This window comes from Saccopteryx bilineata, chromosome 1, assembly GCF_036850765.1.
Source record: "Saccopteryx bilineata isolate mSacBil1 chromosome 1, mSacBil1_pri_phased_curated, whole genome shotgun sequence".
Lineage (NCBI taxonomy): Eukaryota > Metazoa > Chordata > Mammalia > Chiroptera > Emballonuridae > Saccopteryx > Saccopteryx bilineata.
The window spans coordinates 382,285,072-382,305,971 of NC_089490.1; positions in this window are offsets into that span (position 1 = coordinate 382,285,072).

The following is a 20,900-nucleotide window of genomic DNA, read 5'->3' on the forward strand; positions in this document are numbered from 1 at the left end:
ATTTATATTTTAAATAGTTATTGATAGGTAAGAGCTTATTAATGCCATTTTATTCATTGTTTTCTATATGTCTTGTAGTTTTTTGTCCCTCTTTATCTCTTTTGCAGTCTTCCTTTATTTGTTTTTGTTATTGTTGTTGCTGTTGTTTTTAATAGTGGTATGCTTTGATTTCTTTTTTTTTTCTTTGACTATTTTCTATAGGTGTTTTCTTTGTGGTTACTACGAGGCTTCTATAACACATGTTATATTTATAACAGTCTGTTTTCAGATGGTAATAAATTTAATTGCACAAAAAACTTAAACTTCTACTCCTTTCACACCACACTTTATGTTATTAAATTATAATCTTATATGTTTATTATAATAAATAGTAGCATTTGCATCTTTTTATGTTGTATATACATTACAATAAACTTTGTGTTAGTGTCTGGATATTTGAATAAATAGTCACCCCTCCCAATCTTTAAGAACTGGCTTTGACAAGGTATGATCTTTACCAAAATATCTGAATGGATATTCTGAGAGCCTCTAAAAGATTGCCTATAGATTTGTCTTCTCTAAACTTGTGTTTATAGGTTACCAATTAAAGTGATTAACTGGTTGAAACAGTTTGGACTGACAAAAGAGAAGGGAATTTTTCTTCCTATTTTTTTTTTTTTTTCATTTTTCTGAAGCTGGAAACAGGGAGAGACAGTCAGACAGACTCCCGCATGCGCCCCACCGGGATCCACCCGGCACGCCCACCATGGGGCGACGCTCTGCCCACCAGGGGGCGATGCTCTGCCCATCCTGGGTGTCGCCATGTTGCGACCAGAGCCACTCTAGCGCCTGGGGCAGAGGCCAAGGAGCCATCCCCAGCGCCCGGGCCATCTTTGCTCCAATGGAGCCTTAGCTGCGGGAGGGGAAGAGAGAGACAGAGAGGAAAGCGCGACGGAGGGGTGGAGAAGCAAATGGGCGCTTCTCCTGTGTGCCCTGGCCGGGAATCGAACCCAGGTCCTCCGCACGCTAGGCCGACGCTCTACCACTGAGCCAACCGGCCAGGGCTCTTCCTATTTCTTTCAATGTAGTTATTCTTTTTTTTTTTTTTTATAATAAATTTTTATTAATGGTAATGGGATGACATTAATAAATCAGGGTACATATATTCAAAGAAAATATGTCTAGGTTATTTTGTCATTAAATTATGTTGCATACCCCTCGCCCAAAGTCAGATTGTCCTCCGTCACCCTCTATCTAGTTCTCTGTGCCCCTCCCCCTCCCCCTAACTCTCTCCCTCCCTCCCTCCCATGTCCTCCCTCCCCCCCACCCTTGGTAACCACCACACTCTTGTCCATGTCTCTTAGTCTCATTTTTATGTTCCACCAATGTATGGAATCATGTAGTTCTTGTTTTTTTCTGATTCACTTATTCCACTTCTTATAATGTTATCAAGATCCCACCATTTTGCTGTAAATGATCTGATGTCATCATTTCTTATGGCTGAGTAGTATTCCATAGTGTATATGTGCCACATCTTCTTTATCCAGTCTTCTATTGAAGGGCTTTTTGGTTGTTTCCATGTCTTGGCCACTGTGGACAGTGCTGCAATGAACATGGGGCTACATGTGTCTTCACGTATCAATGTTTCTGAGGTTTTGGGGTATATACCCAGTAGAGGGATTGCTGGGTCATAAGGTAGTTCTATTTGCAGTTTTTTGAGGAACAACCATACTTTCCTCCATAATGGTTGTACTACTTTACAGTCCCACCAACAGTGAATGAGGGTTCCTTTTTCTCCACAGCCTCTCCAACATTTGCTATTACCCGTCTTGTTGATAATAACTAATCTAACAGAAGTGAGGTGGTATCTCATTGTAGTTTTGATTTGCATTTCTCTAATAACTAAAGAAGATGAGCATCTTTTCATATATCTGTTGGCCATTTGTATCTCTTCCTGGGAGAAGTGTCTGTTCATGTCCTCTTCCCATTTTTTTATTGGATTGTTTGTTTGTTTGTTGTTGAATTTTATGAGTTCTTTGTAAATTTTGGATATTAGGCCCTTATCTGAGCTGTCGTTTGAAAATATCAGTTCCCATATAGTTGGCTGTCTGTTTATTTTGATATCAGTTTCTCTTGCTGAGCAAAAACTTTTAATTCTGATGTAGTCCCATTCATTTATCTTTGCCTTCACTTCTCTTGCCATTGGAGTCAAGTTCATAAATGTTCTTTAAAACCCAGGTCCATGATTTTAGTACCTATGTCTTCTTCTATGTACTTTATTGTTTCAGGTCTTATATTTAGGTCTTTGATCCATTTTGAATTAATTTTAGTACACGGGGACAGGCTGTAGTCGAGTTTCATTCTTTTGCATGTGGCTTTTCAGTTTTCCCAACACCATTTGTTGAAGAGGCTTTCTTTTCTCCATTGTATGTTGTTGGCCCCTTTATCAAAGATTATTTGACCATATATATGTGGTTTTATTTCTGGGCTTTCTATTCTGTTCCATTGGTCTGAGTGTCTATTTTTCTGCCAATACCATGCTGTTTTGATTATTGTGGCCCTATAATAGAGTTTGAAGTCAGGTATTGTAATGCCCACAGCTTCATTCTTTTTCCTTAGGATTGTTTTGGCTATTCGGGGTTTTTTATAGTTCCATATAAATCTGATGATTTTTTGTTCCATTTCTTTAAAAAATCTCATAGGGATTTTGATGGGAATTGCATTAAATTTGTATATTGCTTTGGGTAATATGGCCATTTTGATTATATTTATTCTTCCTATCCAAGAACAAGGAATATTTTTCCATCTCATTGTATCTTTTTCGATTTCCCTTAACAATGCTTTGTAATTTTCATTATAAAGGTCCTTTACGTTCTTTGTTATGTTTATTCCTAGGTATTTTATTTTTTTTGTTGCAATCGTGAAGGGGATTATTTTTTTGAGTTCGTTTTCTAATATTTCATTGTTGGCATATAGAAAGGCTATGGACTTTTGTATGTTAATTTTGTATCCTGCGACCTTACTGTATTGGTTTATTGTTTCTAATGATCTTTTTGTGGAGTCCTTCGGGTTTTCGATGAATAGGATCATATCATCAGCAAAAAGTGATAGCTTTACTTCTTCTTTTCCGATATGGATGCCTTTTATTTCTTTGTCTTGTCTGATTGCTCTGGCCAGAACTTCTAGCACCACGTTAAATAAGAGTGGAGAGAGTGGACAACCCTGTCTTGTTCCTGATTTAAGGTAGAAAGTCCTCAGTTTTATGCCGTTTAATAGGATGTTGGCTGATGGTTTATCATATATGGCCTTTATCATGTTGAGATATTTTCCTTCTATACCCATGTTGTTGAGAGTCTTAAACATAAAGTTGTGTTGTATTTTATCAAAAGCCTTTTCTGCATCTATTGATAAGATCATGTGGTTTTTGTTCTTTGTTTTGTTGATATGGTGTATTACGTTAACCGTTTTGCGTATGTTGAACCATCCTTGAGATTCTGGGATGAATCCCACTTGATCATGATGTATTATTTTTTTAATATGTTGTTGTATTCGGTTTGCCAGTATTTTGTTTAGTATTTTAGCATCTGTATTCATTAGAGATATTGGTCTGTAGTTTTCTTTCTTTGTGCCATCCTTGCCAGGTTTTGGTATGAGGGTTATGTTGGCCTCATAGAATGTGTTTGGAAGTATTGCTTCTTCTTCAATTTTTTGGAAGACTTTGAGTAGAATAGGAACCAAGTCTTCTTTGAATGTTTGATAGAATTCACTAGTATAACCGTCTGGGCCTGGACTTTTATTTTTGGGGAGGTTTTTTTTTTTTTTTTTTGCATTTTTCTAAAGCTGGAAACAGGGAGAGACAGTCAGACAGACTCCCACATGCGCCCGACTGGGATCCACCCGGCACGCCCACCATGGGGCGACGCTCTGCCCACCAGGGGACGATGCTCTGCCCATCCTGGGCGTCACCATGTTGCGACCAGAACCACTCTAGCGCCTGAGGCAGAGGCCACAGAGCCATCCCCAGCGCCCGGGCCATCTTTGCTCCAATGGAACCTTGGCTGCGGGAGGGGAAGAGAGAGACAGAGAGGAAAGCGCGGCGGAGGGGTGGAGAAGCAAATGGGCGCTTCTCCTGTGTGCCCTGGCCGGGAATCAAACCCGGGTCCTCCGCACGCTAGGTCGACGCTCTACTGCTGAGCCAACCGGCCAGGGCCTTGGGGAGGTTTTTAATAGTTTTTTCTATTTCCTCCCTGCTGATTGGTCTGTTCAGGCTTTCTGCTTCTTCATGACTCAGTCTAGGAAGGTTGTATTGTTCTAGGAATTTATCCATTTCTTCTAGATTGTTGTATTTGGTGGCATATAATTTTTCATAGTATTCTACAATAATTCTTTGTATATCTATGATGTCTGTGGTGATCTCTCCTCTTTCATTTTGGATTAAATTTATTTGAGTCCTGTGCCTTTTTTCCTTGGTGAGTCTTGCCAAGGGTTTTTCAATTTTGTTGATCTTGTCAAAGAACCAGCTCCTTGTTTTATTGATTTTTTCTATAGTTTTTCTGTTCTCTATTTCATTTATTTCTGCTCTGATTTTTATTATCTCCTTTCTTTGGCTGGTTTTGGGTTGTCTTTGTTCTTCTTTTTCTAGTTCCTTAAGGTGTGAAGTTAAGTGGTTTACTTCGGCTCTCTCTTGTTTGTTCATATAGGCCTGAAGTGATATGAACTTTCCTCTTATTACTGCTTTTGCTGCATCCCATAGATTCTGATATGTCGTATTTTCATTTTCATTTGTCTGTATATATCTTTTGATCTCTGCGCTTATTTCTTCTTTGACCCATTCATTTTTTAGAAGTATGTTGTTTAGTTTCCACATTTTTGTGGGTTTTTTCCCCTCTTTTTTGCAGTTGAATTCTAGTTTCAAGGCTTTATGATCAGAAAATATGCTTGGTACAATTTCAATTTTTCTAAATTTGCTGATATTGTCTTTGTGGCCCAACATATGGTCAATTCTTGAGAATGTTCCATGTACACTAGAGAAAAATGTATACTCTGTCGCTTTGGGATGAAGTGTCCTGTAGATGTCTATCATATCCAGGTGTTCTAGTATTTTGTTTAAGGCCACTATGTCTTTGTTGATTCTCTGTTTGGATGACCGATCTAGAGCCGTCAGCGGTGTATTGAGGTCTCCAAGTATGATTGTATTTTTGTTAGTTTTTGTTTTAAGGTCAATAAGTAGCTGTCTTATATATTTTGGTGCTCCTTGGTTTGGTGCATATATATTAAGGATTGTTATGTCTTCTTGATACAACTTCCCCTTAATCATTATGAAATGACCATTTTTGTCTCTGAGTACTTTTTCTGTCTTGTAGTCAGCATTATTAGATATAAGAATTGCTACACCTGCCTTTTTTTGGGTGTTGTTTGCTTGGAGTATTGTTTTCCAGCCTTTCACTTTGAACTTGTTTTTATCCTTGTTGCTTAGATGTGTTTCTTGTAGGCAGCATATAGTTGGATTTTCTTTTTTAATCCATTCTGCTACTCTGTGTCTTTTTATTGGTAAGTTTAATCCATTTACATTTAGTGTAATTATTGACACTTGTGGGTTCCCTACTGCCATTTTATAAATTGCTTTCTGTTAGTTTTGTATCTAGTTTGATTCTTCTCTTTTGTTTTTCTACCATTTGTTTTTGTTTGTTTGTGTTCCATACTTCTTTCCTCTGTTGCTACCTTTTTTAAGTCAAGTGTTTTTGTGGTGTTTTTTTCAAGGGTGGTTACCATTAAGTAATGAAAAGGGTACCTACCATATTCATTGTAGTACCCTATCTTATAAGTATTTCTGCACTTCATCGTCCTTTGCTACTGTTAATCTTCATCCTCTCCCCCTTTTTTTTCCTTTGTTGTCACAGTTTAAGTTTGGTTTTATTGTGTTCTTGGTGGAGCTGTTACTTGTGGTGTTGTTTTCTTTTGTTCTTTGAATCTGGTTGGAAAACCCCCTTTAGTATTTCCTGGAGTGGGGGCTTTCTGTTGATAAATTCTCTCATCTTTTCTGTATTTGTGAATGTTTTTATATCTCCTTCATACTTGAAGGATAGCTTTGATGGGTATAGTATTCTTGGCTGAAAGTTCCTCTCTTTCAGGGCTTTAAATATTGGGGTCCACTCTCTTCTAGCTTGTAGAGTTTCTGCTGAGAAATCTGATGATAATCTAATAGGCCTTCCTTTATATGTTGTACTCTTCTTTTCCCTGGCTGCCTTGAGAATTTTTTCTTTGTCATTGGTTTGTGTCATCTTTATTATGATGTGCCTTGGAGTGGGTTTTTTGGGGTTAAGAAAACTCGGTGTTCTGTTTGCTTCTTGAATTTGAGGCCTTAGTTCTTTCCACAGGCTTGGGAAGTTCTCGTCTATTATTTGTTTGAGTATATTCTCCATTCCATTTTCTTTCTCTTCTCCCTCTGATATACCTATTATTCTTATGTTATTCTTTCTGATGGAGTCAGACAATTCCTGTAGGGCTTTCTCGTTTTTTATTATTTTTGAGTCTCTTTCTTCTTCTCTCTGTTGTGCCTCAAGTTGTTTGTCTTCTATTTCACTAATCCTATCTTCAATCTGGGCTGTTCTGTTAGCTAAGCTTGTTACCTCGTTTTTCAGCTCGTGAATTGAGTTTTTCATTTCTGTTTGATTTGTTTTTATAGTTTCAATTTCCTTGGTAATATATTCTTTGTGTTCATTGAGTTGTTTTCTGATCTCCCTATATTGCCTTTCTGTGTTTTCTTGTATATCTCTGAGTATTTTTTAGATTTCTAGTTTAAATTCTCTGTCATTTAGCTCTAAGGCTTCCAATATGTTAAGTCTTTTCTCTATAGATTTTTCCACATCTATTTGTGTTACCTCTCTTTCTTTTGTATCCATAATATTTGATTTCCTCTTTCTTATTGGCATCTGAGGGTGGTCTTGTTGATAGCACTAATTAGAATTAATAAAGAGTAAAAAGTAAAAAAAAAAAAAAAAAAAAAAAAAAGGTAAAACACCCCACAAAAAAAAAACAGTAATAATTTATTATTTCCCCCTTTTTTCTCTCTTCTCTTTCCCTCCTCTCCCCTCCTCAGGGAAATATCGTGCCTATAATGGAGGGCCTGATTTGGGGTGAAGAGTTCAAGGGGCAAAAAAAAGGGAGTAGGGACCTACTAAATGCAAAAAAAAAAAAAAAAAAAAGGAAGAAAATCTTAGACAAGCATAGGAAGATTTGCTTGTAAGTGATGGTCCACTAAGAGATATAATGAGAGGGATAAGAGGGAACCAGAAAAAAGGACCAAAAAAGAATAATAAAGAAGAAAAAATAAAAATAATAAGTAAAAATCTGTTGTATTAAGTGGAGCGAAGACTAAATACAATGGAGACCTTGGGTTGGGAGGACCGAAAATGCCACAAAAATAAACAAACAAGAAAAAAAAATAAAAACAAAAGCAAAAAAGAGAAATAAAGCCAAAAAAAAGCCTTGAGTCCCAAATTAACTAATTTGTTCGTGATTGAGGATTATATGGGAGGAAAGTAAAATGAGAAAAGAAAAAACGAATAGAAAGGAAAAAATAAGAAAAAGAGAAAAACGAAGGAAGAAATAAAATAGGAAGAGAAAAAACAAAATAAAGCAAGACAAAAAAAAAACAAAAGAGGAGAGAGTGAGAGTTAAGTGTTTTGGAGTATAACCTTAAAGGAGGGTGAGGATGAAGAAGAGAAATAAAATGCAACACTCATGGGTAGTGTAGTTCAAGAAAGGGGAAGCATAAGATGGGCAGAGAATAGAAGGACCAAGGTGGAGGAAATAAAGGCAATAAGATAGAAGAAACAAACAACAACAAAAAAAAATTAGTGGATCAAGTTGTAAAGTCTGTGGATTTTTCTTGATTTTGAGAGGTTAACTTCTTCCTTTTTCTTTTCTCTCTCTCTTCCTGGTCGGTGACTCTGTACCCCAGGCTCTGCCCCTGTGTCACACTTAGGTACGGATTTGCAATTGATGGGATTCTATGGCAATGTCATATAATTGGCTTTAGTCTTGCTGGTAGTCAAGGCTTGTTGGCGTTTGCAGGGTCCAACGATGAGAGAGTTTGCTTTCCTGGATTCTCTCTCCTAGTCCCCCCTTTCTGAATTAGCAGCCTGGTGATCCAGCTATAAGGCTGCAACTGCTTCTGCCTGGGGAGTAAGAGGCTCAAAGAGCTGGGAAATCCCCACTCTATCCCCACTCAGTGCAAGGCTTTGGGAAAGGCTCTGACAGTCAGGGCCTCCAGTGTAATCAGGCGGGGGTGGGAGTCAATTGTTGTCAAGGTGACTGTTCAGCGCCTATCATTTAGTTGGACTTCTCAACCGAGGCTTTCCACACTTTGTAGCCTGTTTTTGCAGGGAAGAAGAGGCACTAGTCTCTGCTTGCGACTAGTGTAGTATAGATCTTATTATCTGCCAAGTCCTTCTTGTTAGCGTTTATCCCTGAATATGGAGGCTCTATCAATCAGAAGTTGCCCCCGCCCCTTTAGCGAGAGGCACTAAAAAATATCACGCCTCTTGTCTTGGATCGCTGAACTGAGAGAGATCTTATCAATTAGAACCGAGGGTGCGCAGATTTCATGGGTTAAGCTAATTTCAGTGATTGGGTCGCAGCTGTGCTTCCAAAGGTATTTTAGGCTGCCTGCACGCGCCCCTCCCCCAATGCTTGATTGTTAGCTTGAATGGCTGGGTGAGGTGCCCTGCCCACGAAGAGAATCTCCCAAGCCTCTCCTGCTCGCCCCGCCACTGGCAGCTGGACCGCACCAGGCGCAGGATAATGGAGCACCCTGGGTGTGCGGGCCAGCAGGGCGCCCTGGGCGCGTGGAATGCCCAAGGCACGCGCGCGAATGGGGCGCTCCGGGCACCGGTGGCCGGCGACCCCCACTCGCAGTGTGCGGGCCGCTGGGAACGTCAGCGGTGCTCAACCGGCCTGGGCGCGCGCGCGGCTGCTCGCGGCAGCTCGCAGCGGCGGCTCGCGGCGGTGGCTCACGGCTCCCAAGTATGGGCTGACTCACCACTGGCGCACTTCCTCGCGGTTTGAAAGAACGTCCCTGTGGTAGATTCCTCCACACCCTCGTCTCTCAGATTCAAGTAATAACAGTCCTTTCGCTATCAGTTTGTGTGGAACTCCGGAATGCTCCGAGGATAAATTTTTCTGTTTCTAGTTGATAAATTTGTTGTGATTTAGGGGAGAGCTGTCGGACGCGCTGCTCATGGCGCCATTTCCGTGACGTCACTCCAATGTAGTTATTCTTAATTGTGTGCTTGTCTGGGGTACTGTATCATCTTAATCAGGTTATGGACTTCTGATAAAATATTTTGGTTTGTTTATGGTTGTTAAATCATGCTTCCTGTGGGAGTAAAAATAACTGGGATTTCTAGTTTTATTATCTTGCTAATGCCATCACTCTCTGCCTGTCTTATAATTAGATTCCAGTTTTGTTTCAAATTTCAATGCAAATGCTTTCTAGACTGTGAAGGATCCCTTTACTCCTCAAGGGATTTTTATTCAGTACCACCTTTGTTTTCCTATCCTAGCACATCGTGGCTAATCCAGCCTACCATCACCCTATATTGTAATTATTTCTGTGTGAGTCTGCCTCCTGCTTAAGATATGAAATATTTGCTCTTCACTTCTCACAATAGCTAGGCTGACACAGAGGAAAAATAATTAGATGAATACACCCTCCTTCCCAACTGAGCTTACTATAATATTTTGCCAGTTTATTTTTAAGTATGAAAAGTAACTTCATTATGGACACTTGTAATGAGCCAGGCTTGAATGATCATACAACTAAGATAACTAAGATAAAAGATCTTTTGCAGAAGCCTCTATGCTCCCCACCCCAAATATTCTAAATGCATAGAACATAGTCTTTCTCAGGGTGTCATGAGATAGGCTCACATTGTGCTGGTGTGTGAGTAGGTACTTATCCACTAGACTGTATATAAGATGGTGGTCAGAAACATTTTTTGTTGTTGTTGTTGTTTTTTGTATTTTTCTGAAGCTGGAAACAGGGAGGCAGTCAGACAGGCTCCCATATGCGCCTGACCGGGATCCACCCGGCATGCCCACCAGGGGGCAATGCTCTGCCCATCTTGGGGCGTCGCTCTGCTGCAATCAGAGCCATTCTAGTGCCTGAGGCAGAGGCCACAGAGCCATCCTCAGCGCCTGGGCAAACTTTGTTACAGTGGAGCCTTGGCTACGGGAGGGGAAGAGAGAGACAGAGAGGAAGGAGAGGGGGAGGGGTGGAGAAGCAGATGGGCGCTACTCCTGTGTGCCCTGGCTGGGAATCGAACCCAGGACTCCTGCACTCCAGGCCGACGCTCTACCACTGTGCCAAGCGACCAGGGCCAGAAACATTTTCTATGTGTCTTACCAGAGCAGAAAGGAATAAATAGGCCTATTTAGAGAACAAATCATGTAGAAAAGTAAAGGTCTGGAAGAATACATCTTTTAGATTTTGCTGTAAAACTTACTATTAGAGAAAATCATTGGCAGTTATAGTGCAAGGTTATAGTTGACCAACCTCTGAATCGAATTGCCTCTCTATGTACTCATGGAATAGAAGGGCCACGTAATGGAAAATAACGTGATGCCAGGGCGAAATAAAGATGTGCTATCCAACCAAACTTTTTATGTGCCAAAGTTACTTAGGCATATAGATAGTATCTCTGACATGCAAATAATATTATTACTTTTACTGACAGTAAGGTAGGTCCTGTTTGATTGCTGACTCCACTCAAATTCAACCCTTCTTCCCCAGTCATCTTCATCTAGGGTACAAGACGGGAGGTACAGTAACAAATTGGTGACATGAAGGGATAATCTATATGGGAGAAAAAGAACACAGAAAGGTCCTAGATCACTACTCAAAACATTGACCCATAGCATTGGCATTGCTATGCTCTGCCTATTTTTGGATGGTTTCCTGTGCATAAAACACCCTGTTATCCAATGATCCAGTGCCCAACACCTCTAAACTAGATATATTCTGATCAATAACCAATTCTAGACTAGATTTTAGAAAATAATAACACATATTTGGAGATCTATGAAACTTCATTTTAGTCTAGTCTTAAGCACTTTTCATATGGAAATGTGTGCTTGCATTATTGTAACGGAATTCAGTGACTATGCACAATGGAAAGGTAGGTCATCTGGTTGCCTTTCATAAAGCCATAGCACCTCCAAGCCTTCAAAATGTTTGCTTTATAAACTACCCTCAGCCTGTCACTTACAATTTCCGTTTTCATTATAAATAAGTAGCAAAATGTGCAGACTGTCTGTGTTGCAGTAAAACACAGCTGTTTCCATTTGCTCTCTCATCAGTTTTATTTTCACATCATTCTGCAGTGGAATTGAATTGAATCATTTCATCTTTAGTACAATGAGTGTTCTGCAGCTTAGTATTGGGAACCCTTCATCCTTAATTTCACTTTCTTTTGTGTCTACCAAGAGCCTAAGAATGGAACTTCAGATTCCAACTGTGGTATTTTAATGTATAATATTTGGTCTCAGACACAAATAAACATCTGACACCACCTCAATCTCACAAGAAATTAAAAGAACCTTGGCTAAACTCTGAATATCAAAATGTAGTAAGAGTCTTTCAATTCCAGTTAATTGTAGAGTGTGTTTACATGATTTTGGGGGAAAAAAGGAGGTTTCTATGTGTAGTATACAAGTAAAGAAAGAAAAGGTTAGATGTGAATTGTGTTTGTACCACAATAAAATGAGTTTTTACTAATTATTTAATAACTACTTCTGTAGTTATGTGCATAATATTATTCATGTGCATAAGGCATGCTTTTCAAATACTGACATATATTTACATTTTCAATTATCTTGATTAAGGTAAGCAATTATTATTAACCTTATGAGTGACAAAAGTAAAGATCAGAAAGATAATAACTCAAAGTCATATATGTAGTGACTAGAAAAATGAATATGCTTTTTTGAATGAATGGATACATAAAGACATTAATTAATACATTTTGCAACTGGAATTTCAATCCATGTACAATGAACATTTCCAAAGACCACAATTTCTTACGCATGTTTATATCACCATTTTCTAGAGCTATTTTCTGCTCCATACAGAGTTGGTTATACTATGTGAGCTCTTATGTAGGTCCTGTGCTGTTTCTTTGCCTGGTATCTGTATTCTCACAAATAGTATCAAGTGCTCCATTATTCACAGGTAAACTTCTAAACTCCTATTAAAAGGTCTGAGCCTTTTTGCTTATTATTTATGCCTCTATCTGGAAGACACAGGGATTTGGCACTCAGGGATTGGCAGGAAGTTGCAGAATAGGGTTGTATGACATTTGTCTCAATCTCAGGGAAACTAAAATTGGGTGAGACTCGGGGTACATAAGCACTCTCTTGGTTTACATATAGGACTGTAATTTTACTACCTCTTGGGATTATTAATTATAATATGTAGGTGGGTATATTTTAGCATTCTTACTCAGCCTCACTTAGACAAAGATGTTTTGTTATATTGGACAATCTTCTTGCTTAGAAACCATTGCTTTGGTTCCCTCCACTGTTTTCTAGCTGTAACCCCTGGCTTCTCAACCACATCATTTCTTCCACATTATTTCTTATACTGTTCAGTCTTCCTTAACCCATGGAAACCACTGAAAATTTTACTGTCTGCATAGTTTTTGCCTTTTCTAGAACATCATGTAGTTGTAATCAAACAGTACCTAGCCTTTTCATATTGGCTTCTTTCACTTAGATATATACATCAAAATTTCCTGACATCTTTTCCTGGCTTGTAAGCTCATTGCTTTTTAGCATTGTCTGGATAGACTGCATTTTATTTATCTCTTCATGTACCGAAGGATATATCAGTAGATTGTGAGTTTTCACAATTATAAATAAAAGTACTGGCCCTGGTCGGTTGGCTCAGCGGTAGAGTGTCGGCCTGGCGTGCGGGGGACCTGGGTTCGATTCCCGGCCAGGGCACATAGGAGAAGCGCCCCTTTGCTTCTCCACACCCCCCTCCTTCCTCTCTGTCTCTCTCTTCCCCTCCCACAGCCAAGGCTCCATTGGAGCAAAGATGGCCTGGGCGCTGGGGATGGCTCCTTGGTCTCTGCCCCAGGCGCTAGAGTGGCTCTGGTCACGGCAGAGCGACGCCCCGGAGGGGCAGAGCATCGCCCCCTGGTGGGCAGAGCGTCGCCCCTGGTGGGCGTGCCGGGTGGATCCCGGTCGGGCGCATGCGGGAGTCTGTCTGACTATCTCACCCCATTTCCAGCTTCAGAAAAATACAAAAATAAATAAATAAATAAATAAATAAATAAATAAAATAAAAGTACTATAAACATTTCTGAGTAGTTTAGTGTGTGGACATAAGTTTTCAGCTCATTTGGGTAAATGTCAATGAGTTTGACTGCTGAATTGATTGATTAAAGTATGTTTCATTTTGTGGGAAACTGCCAGGCTGTCTTCCAAAATGGCTGTATCATTTTGTATTCTAACAAGCAATAAATGAGAGTATCTGTTGCTCACGTCCTCATCTGTATTTAGCGTTGTCAGTGTTTTCTGTTTTGGTCATTTTACTAAATGTGTAGTGATATTTCATTGTTATTTTAATTTTTGATTTTTTAATTGATATATGATGTGGATTATCTTTTCATATTCTTATTATCAGTATATCTTTGGCTGAGATGTGTATAAAAATGTTTTGCTTATTTTTAAAATTTTTATGTATTGATTTTTAGAGAGAGGTGAAAAAGACAGAAAGAGAGAGAGAAATAATGATTTGTTGCTCCACTTATATATGCACTTATTATTTGATTATTGCTTGTGTCCTGACCCGAGATCAAACCCACAACCTAGGCACACAGGATGACACTCTATCCAACTAAGCTCCCCAGCCAGGGTCAAGTATTCTTTGTATATTTTAGATATCAGTTCTTTATTAGATATGTCTCTTGCAAATATTTTTTCTCAGTCTATGGCTTATCTTTTCATTTTCTTGACTTTGTCTTTTATAGAGCAGTTCTTAATTTTAATAAAGTTGAGCTATTCAATTATTTAGTTCAATGAAGTGCTTTTGTGTGGTATCTAAAATTTCTTTGTCAATACAAAGGTTATCTATATTTCTTTTGTTATTTTCTAGAAGTTTTATAGTTTTGAATTTTACAGTTAGGTCTACAATCTATTTTGAGTTAATTTTATACAAGTCTCTGTCTAGATTTATTTATATCTTGTTATATGTGGCTGTTCAGTTGTTTCAGCATCATTTGTTGAAAAGATTATCTTTTCTCTATTTTATAGTGTGAGCCATGGTAGGTTTACAGCCATGAGCGTGGAAAACACAAAATTTATTCTTGCATTAATTATTGTAGTATTTTCCATAAAAATGTACCTTTCCCCCACTCTGTATTGCTCTTTATTGTTAAAGATCAAGTGATTGTATTATGTGAATCAGTATCTGAGCTATATCTGTTTAATTAATATTTTTTTAAGACTTTTATGCTTAGTTCATGCATGTTAATGACAAGTATATAAGATAGCTATTATTTTACTCATTTTGTAGATAAGAAAAGCTAGGCTTCTGGGGATAATTACTTTGTGCAGTATTTGGCTAAAGTATGTTTAAATTCAGCTTTGTGTTGGTCCATAGCTTCTGTTCATTCCGTTAACCCAAATATAAAATTTATATAAAAGAGTTGGGTAGAGTACACCTTAAAAAGATGACTAGAATAAGTTCAATGTTACTTAATACCAAGTACATTTGTTTTCCTTTCTCTATTATTCTCTTGTATTCTTTATGCTCTCTTATTTTAATTCATTATCTGGGTCTGGATCAGTGGAAAGGAAGGTTAACAATTTTAATGCATACTCTGAGTATTTAAATCATAAAAGTGGCTAAACCTGAAATTTCTCCATATTTAGGGCCAAAAAATGCATCAATAATTTTTCATATTAGCACATTTTCCCATCTACTTTCTTATGGATGAGCCCAAATAAAGAGGAGACTAATGCTCTTAAGAAATTTCAAGGAGAACAAGACCAATTATTCACTTTTTAAAAGCTCTTTAAAAGCCACTGCATCAAGGGAGGAAGATAAGTTAGTTAAAATGAAGCTCATTTAAAAAAGAAGTTAGTACTTGTGCTTTTACTGCTGATCTATTTTTAAGGTATTCAATGTACATGCTGTCATCGAGGATACTTCTTGACAGATGACTTTGTCACTAATAAAAAAGATACTCATGTTTTTTAAAACTATCCTAAGAGAAATCAGAAAACTCTTTGCAAGAAATGAAATTTAGCTGAAATAAGATCTAGTAGAGACCCATTGATAGTTTTAAGTTCTTTATTTCCTTATCCTAAACTGCACAGCAACACAGGTTTATTTATTTTCAAATATTGTTTTCCCCATTGTGATGGGAGTAAGATGAACAGGAAAATGCTATCTATGGCTCAGAAAGATTGTCAAATGGTAAGTTTTCTTTATTGTTCACAGTGTAGCATATGTGAATTGAGAATATGATTTCAGAGAAATTAAAACATTTAATAATCACTTAGTTGGGCATTTAAAAATTTGCCTCTTCTTCAGCTACTATATTAGCTTTACTTTTGTGCTACTTGCAGGTTTATTTAAACATATTCAGAAATATTACAAGTGAATCAAATACTAGAACCAAATAAATGTGTTGACTCCTGAACTTGAATAGAATATCCATGTTCTTAACTGAAGTCATTTACTTTCTTCAGTGGCATACTAGAATTATGAAGTAATTTTCTCAAGTATCTCACACATTATATTTACTCCCTTATAAAGTAAATGGGTACATTTCACTCATTGACTATGTTGAAAATTCCGTTTGGAATTTAAAGCTATTTTGATAGATCTCTTAGGATAAATATGTTCATTTAAAAAAATCTTTATTCCTATTCTTTCTCTCTCCTTGATAATGTGAAATGAAATGTCCTCAATGACTTTTCTCTGTCAAAATTTGAACTATAGTGGCTTTCTTCATTAAAATTATTCTTTTTTTTGTATTTTTCTGAAGCTGGAAACGGGGAGAGACAGACAGACTCCCGCATGCGCCCGACCGGGATCCACCTGGCACGCCCACCAGGGGCGATGCTCTGCCCACCAGGGGGTGATGCTCTGCCCCTCCGGGGCGTTGCTCTGCCGCGACCAGAGCCACTCTAGCACCTGGGGCAGAGGCCAAGGAGCCATCCCCAGCACCCGGGCCATCTTTGCTCCAATGGAGCCTTGGCTGTGGGAGGGGAAGAGAGAGACAGAGAGGAAGGAGGGGGGTGTGGAGAAGCAAAGGGGCGCTTCTCCTATGTGCCCTGGCCGGGAATCGAACCCGGGTCTCCCGCACGCCAGGCCGATGCTCTACCGCTGAGCCAACCGGCCAGGGCTTAAAATTATGCTTATAAAAATACTTTTATTATGTATTAATATTTATTGGGTGATTGCTTTGTTTTTAGCATTTTACTAAGCTCCTTTACATCAATTATTTCCTTCATTGTTTGGTTCTACAGTTTTCTAAGTCATCATACCAAGAAGATATTTATATGAATGGCTGTATAAGGTGACAATAATGGCCAAATATTCTGTGAGAATCTACTTAACAAATGTGTACTAGATTATTTTCAAGTGAATTTCTTTTAAAAAGTCTTAAAATAGGTGGAAATATTTTAAAAAATTAATAACATGGCCTGATCAAGAAGCGGCACAGTGGATAGAGCATTGGACTGGGATGCGGAAGACTCAGGTTCAAAACCTGGAGGTCGCCTGCTTGAGTATGGGCTCATACAGCTTGAGCAGGAGCTCACCAGCTTGAGCGCGGGGTAACTGACTTGTGCGTGGGATCATAGACATTACCCCATGGTCACTGGCTTGAGCCCAAAGGTTGCTGACCTGAAGCCCAAGGTCTCTGGCTTGAGCCCAAAGTCACTGGTTTAAGCAAAGAATCATTTACTCTGCTCTAGCCCTCCAGTCAAGGCACATATGAGAAAGCAATCATTGAACAACTAAGGTGCCGCTACAAATAATTGATGCTTCTCATCTCTCTCCCTTCCTGTCTGTCTGTTGCTATCTGTCACTCTCTCTCTGACTCTGTCCCTAAAAACAAACAAACAAAAAAATTAATAATATGGAAAAAGAACACATAGAGGATTTATGGGCAAATAATTATGTAATCCAGGCAATGTGATGCCATCTTTGGCTACCCAATACAAATTATGAGAACTGGCTAGATTTTGAAAACATTTTTATGTTTTGTGATGGTTAATTTTATGTGTCATTTTGACTGGGCTTAGTAAAACATTACTTCTGGGTATGTCTGTGAGGATATTTCTGGATGACATTAACATTTGAATTAATAGACTGAATAGAACACAGAGGGAGAGAAAAAGCATTTTTTGGTTTCTGTGTGAGCTGGGGCATCTATCATCTTCTGCTTTGGAACACTGGTGCTTCTGGTTCTTAGGCCTTTACCTTCAACCTGGACTGAGGCTCTCATGATCTTCAAGTGTTTAGACTCAGAAAAAGTTATATAACTAGCTTTCCTGTCCTCCAGCTTCCAGACAGCAGATCATGGAACATCTTCATCTCCATATGAACAGATCTAAAAAGATTCTGAAGGCACAAGATTAGTTACATGAAGATGTGGGCCAAATAATCATGGTTTTCATTCTGCTTCTCTCTTCTAGCCTGCATCTATGGTCTCATGGTAAATTCCTTCTCTTCACTTCACAGAGGAAGAGTAGGCCAGGTTTGCAGATGGTTCTGTAGAATATAAAGGCACCACCTGAAAGTGGACAGAAGCACCACTACAGCCCCTCTCTGGGACATTCTTGAAGGAGTGTGATGAATGGAACTTCCCTTAGTGGACAGAACCCCTGGTTTTTCACTTTGTGTGAAAGACAAAATAGCTATACATGCAATTAATTATATACTGATTCATGCTGTAGCCAACTGTTGGGCTGATGGTCAGGGACTTGGATGGAACATGATTGGAATATTAGTGATAAATAAATCTGGAGAAAAGATATGTGGATAGAGAACTCTGAAGTGGTAAAAAAAATAAATAAAAATTGAAGATATTTGTGCCCTATGTCAATCTTCACCTAAGGATGAGCTCAGCAGAGGTCTTTTGTAAAATGAAAAGCACTATACGGGACACATGTCATGTTAGGGAAGATATTGTGTATGATCAAGGCTTCATTACTTCCCATCATTACTCTATCATTGGGTTACAATATAGGTCATTTATTAAGAGTAAACTAGATTTGGAAATGGAGACTAAATGGAAGTGATAAGTGTGAAAGTAAGATGTATTTTAGGATACCTATACTTATATATACATATATAAAGATAAAATATGTATGTAAATATATATTTACATATACATTTATATCTATATATAGACAGATCAATCTAGCTATATAAATATAGATAGATATGTTTTCTGGCTCTATATCTCTGGAGACTTATAATGTGTGTGTGTGTAGTGGGGGTTTGAAGGATGATAAAATTACCACTCCATATCTGAAATGAAAAGACAAAGCAGATTTTATTGTTCATGTAAATAAAGGAGAGCTATGCTAGTCAGGCACAGTCTCTGAGCAGAGCAGACCATTGATCTTATATAAGGGTTCAGGGAAACATGGTGTTCAGGGATTTGCTAACTTTATCTCTAAAGGTATAACTAGGTAAGCATAATCTGTAGAATCGTGGTTACTATAATCGTGGAGACTATTGTTGACTTTGGCATTCAGCAGAGTATTTTTTAGAGTTAGCTTTTGATTTTATGACTTTCAGAAGTAAGGGAATAAAACCAATTGGTTACATTAAAAATGTGTTTATTGAATAGGTTATATTTTTTAGGGTTCAACTAGAAAAGCATAATCAGCACATACACACGCAAAGAATATACATACCCATACTACTTCATATGTGAGAGTCTCTTTTTCTCCCTAGGAAATACCTAAGTCCCTCTTTTAAGATCTTCTGATTAAGTCATACTCACATGCCCACTCAGGAAAATATTTCAATTTTAATGTCAATTTTTTTTAATTTTGAAATTAAATTTACTAGGATGACATTGACCAACAAGAGTACATAGAGTTTTGGTAAGCATCTTTGTAGCCCACTACCCAAAGTCAAATCATTTTCCATCAACGTGTATTTGTAATGTTAATTTTTATGGATTTTATTACATCTGTAAAATTCCTTCACAGCAACACCTAGATTAGTGTGTGATTGGATAAGGCGGGAAAGGCATGAGTATGCTATAACTATCTGCTTCTTCCCCTCATTCCTCTAACTTTTGTGAGACAATCTCTCCTGTACCCACCCCTGTCCAGAAACATACAAGGAAAGAAATTCTGGAGAAAGAAGTTTGATTTATCCCAGATGATATAAACTTATCTCACAAGTTTTCTCTGGCCACAAAAATCAGTAGGAACTTTTGCTATTGTCACTAATCTTTCCCACTGTTTCTTTTCTCTATTTCCCCCTTTACTCATAACTTACTGCTTTTGCTGTTCTTGACTTAATGCATCAGGGAGTGCCTGTGGCATAACAGAAAGGAAGTATACAGTACTTTATTGCTGGATTTTCTTTCCAAGGCCCTTTGGAGAATGGAAAGCATTACAAAAGACAGAGTAATATTAGAGAAGGTATCTAATATTATGTACATGATCAAAGCTTCATTTCTGTACATCACCTTACCTTACTTCTATCTTTAGGCTACATTATAGATCAATAGTTAGGAGTAAACAAGAAATGTAAATAGAGACTCTAAGTAGAAGTGATGAGTGTGTAAGCAAGGTAACTGCAAGACAGAAGGAATGCAGGGTACAGTAGTGAAAATCTAGCTTAACCCTATATTAGTTTAAGATGAAAGAGACGTTCTGTCTTCCATTTCAAATAATGCTGTGCAGATAAACTAAAACATCTGGGATGGGAAAACAGTCTATTGTGTACTAGGTACATATGGTTTCTTAGAATAATAAATGACCTCATGTACCTCAATAGCACAGAAGTAGCAAAAGACATTCTTGGACCTAAAGGAGTATCTCAGGTGTGACTTATGTGGACATACACTTGAATTCTGGGTGGACTGAAGACACCTTGGTGGAAGATTGAGTGATTGCTGGCTTTGAGAACTATGGCCAACTTCAATCTTCAAATCAAGTTAAAAAGCATAAACATAGATACAATCTCCTGGAAAACTGTAGAGATGACTCTAAAAATGAATAATTCTAAATTTATGATAGGTGGCTCAAAATGAAATTAGTAGAATTTTTAGAAAATATCCTAATATTAATTAAAATTTAAATATATAAAATCATTTTTATTTTTATACAAAATAATTATCAAATTCTAAATTGAAGTATTATCATTCCAGTATTTTAAATAACTTGTTTTTGGTACCTGAATTGTGGCTTTGGTCATAATCTTTTATTTTTTGGCTATAATACTGTTATTAAGGTCTATAAAAGCTGTCTAAAATAGCTCCCCATGGCCCTACTTTTTCAAAAATTTGGATATTATGGATCATAAGAATTTAGAACTTTAAATCCTTCTACATTCCTGCTAGTCAATGAATATGTATTCATTATAGTATGTAATAATACCTAAGTCATTCCTCCCTCTGAACTTAATCCAATTCTATTATTTGATTTCAGAAATGGATTTTGAACATGGGCCTGTTTGACTAATCAATGACCATTTTCCTATTCTTTTCTATTTAAATGTTGAGTGGCAGAGCTGTATTTGGGAGGGTAATGATTTTATTATACCAACAGAAGGAACTGCCATTCCAACAAAATAACAAGAGCCAAGTTGGCTAAGTGAAAATGCTTCCCATCACATAAAGCAACCACAAGAGAAATACCGACAAAATGTC